This window comes from Phoenix dactylifera, unplaced genomic scaffold (assembly GCF_009389715.1).
Source record: "Phoenix dactylifera cultivar Barhee BC4 unplaced genomic scaffold, palm_55x_up_171113_PBpolish2nd_filt_p 000608F, whole genome shotgun sequence".
In the NCBI taxonomy this organism is placed as follows: domain Eukaryota; kingdom Viridiplantae; phylum Streptophyta; class Magnoliopsida; order Arecales; family Arecaceae; genus Phoenix; species Phoenix dactylifera.
Window position 1 is genome coordinate 280,001 of NW_024068004.1, and position 2,509 is coordinate 282,509.

At 49.4% G+C, this 2,509-nt stretch overlaps 2 non-coding genes across 2 annotated transcripts; both read left to right on the top strand.

The window, feature by feature from the left end:
• The first annotated feature begins 1,933 nt into the window (after positions 1–1,933).
• Positions 1,934–2,007, top strand: TRNAF-GAA. Its single transcript has one exon. It is a non-coding gene; the product is annotated as a tRNA-Phe (tRNA).
• Positions 2,008–2,196: 189 nt separating this feature from the next.
• Positions 2,197–2,271, top strand: TRNAP-UGG. The gene has a single exon. It is a non-coding gene; the product is annotated as a tRNA-Pro (tRNA).
• The last annotated feature ends 238 nt before the right edge of the window (positions 2,272–2,509 follow it).

The window sequence follows — 2,509 nt, forward strand, 5'->3', positions numbered from 1 at the left end:
AGCTTTCTATGGAACGCAGGAATGATCTTTGGGTACCCGGACCTAGTGAGAGCTACAGGGACAGGAAGAAGATCTGGTTGATAGTCACCAGCGTAAGCTTTAGCAAGCGATAAACCGCATTGCTTTAGATAAAGCGCTGTGAATAACAATCCAGACTTTCTAGTCAACCTGTAGACCTGCTTTGCAAATAGGTATGCAGCGATGCACCTCTCCTTAGTGAAACCGTCGAACACGACCAGGGTAGCTTTGTTAAGCATACCAATGATCGTGTCAGGACCTTCAAAGATCCTGCGCCATGAAGGCGTCACCAGGCGCAGCAGAAATTTTTGAATATCGGGATTGGCGGATTTTTTTTCATGGAAATAAGCCTCAACTCAACACGACTAGTTAATTCAAATTATAGTCTAAGGCGGATTTCTTCAAATTGTTGTAGTGTAGTATTGTGGTTTTTCAGTAAAGACCCCGACGTATAAATATTCACAGCCCGGCTCACACGGGCGGACAATATTCACCCAGAGCCCCGTTGCGACCGCAATGCTGTTCTTGAAGGACCTCGGGGCCTTACCTTAGAACAAAAAAAGGGAATAGAAGTTAGGAAGACTACTGACGTAGGGCGGCCGGTGAGCTCAACCTCGAACCATCGTTATTAGTTCCTATTCCCTCCCTGCACGAACCTCGGTCCAATCAAAGCTTTTGTTCGGAATTGGGGGCTAGGGCCGGTTAGAACTCCCATTTCCCGATCGGAGGTTTGAGCTGCTATGGCAAGCTTTTTTTCCGAATAGTGGGTATGGGGAACCCACCGTACCAACACGATTGGCTGGTGTTGCTGATACCGAACCCGTTATAACCCCGATTGGAAGGGCAGGCTAGTCTTCATATGGCTCTGGGGATGCGAGGCTTGATCCTACCATTGAAAGTGAGTATCCCGTATTCGACGACGGAGAAAGAGCATTAGTTGCAGTTTTCACCCCACCTTAACGACCAAGGGATGAAATCTTTCTCCGAGCAGGGAGGCGTCACCCGAGGCCGATTCCAGTGGATCACTATAGAATCTTCTAGAAGCAAGCTACGCTACCTTCTGGCTAGCTCGTGCAATCTTAGATAAATTCCTTCGCGCTTAGCTTAGTAAGCTAGCTTGGTAAGCTAAGCAAGCCTGGTTCTCCGGGCACTATGGTAGGACGTGGATCGATCATGACGAGAATGGACTTCTCCGTAATGTAATGGTTTAGAAGAGTCACGGTCCAGTTCCCCGCCGGGCTTTTTCCCTTCTCGACTAGACGAAGGAGATATGAATTCCATTCAGGCAGGTGAGGAAGGGCGGCTTGGCTTGACCGTGTGTTCTCTCCTGGTCGGGTCGGAGGCGAAGACTGGCTAAGTTCATCATTCAGTGGTGAGGTGTTCATAGAAAGCAAGGCGTCGCCCAACGAGTGGCGGATTTGGAGTCTCGCTTGGATGCTGGGGAGATCCATAGATCTGGATAGAGTCTGTCTCGCTCAGTAAAGAAGAGTACGCGCGCTACGGCTTGCGCAGTGAATCGGATCTTCGGGCAACCAACCCAACCCGGCACATCCAATTCCGATCAACAACTTGGAGGTATGGCTGAGTGGCTTAAGGCATTGGTTTGCTAAATCGACATACAAGAAGATTGTATCATGGGTTCGAATCCCATTTCCTCCGGCACGGAAGTGGAACGGGCGGGCGAAATTACGTGAGAGAAAGAACCTCTTCTTGATGGAGTCCCCCGGAGGACAGAATAGCACTACTTAGTGACTAGGAGCGGAGCGCCTCTTTCTTGTTCTTGGTGGCGTCTATAGCGAAGAACACCTGACCGAACGAGGGCCGTCCAGTCCCTGGCCGGCTCTCGGTTCTTGAGCAAGCTCCTCCACTGCTGGTAGGGCGCTCATAGATGAAGAAAAGAGACTTTAGGAAAGTGGTTCAGGTAGCTCAGCAGGTTAGAGCAAAGGACTGAAAATCCTTGTGTCAGTGGTTCGAATCCACTTCTAAGCGGGCTTTTGGTCCAAAGGACACGTAGCCGAGAGCAAGCCGGATGAAGGAAGAAATGAAAGTGAATGAAAGAGGCTTGGAGGCAGATTTCCAAAAAGCGGTGGTTCTCGCGTCCCTGTGCCCAAAGCGGGGTGGGCGAGTTCGGTTCGAGTGTTTATCGATCGGGTGGATCTATATGTTCCGGGGGGGAGACGAGGTGTAGCGCAGTCTGGTCAGCGCATCTGTTTTGGGTACAGAGGGCCATAGGTTCGAATCCTGTCACCTTGATGTTCTGTTCAGTCGGCTAATACAAATGAATATCAATCGACCGTGAACTAAGTACGTACACCTGACTAGCCTAAAAAGTGTTTTCTCGTTGCTAATCAATCAATCATTCATTGACTGGTAGTCAAATAGGCAACCCGGGACTCAACCAAACCAACCGTAACAAGTAACGAGAAATGATGTTCAGCTAACGAAACTCGAACAAGAAATGAAAGACTTTTCTTAAGGGGCTTGCTTAAGC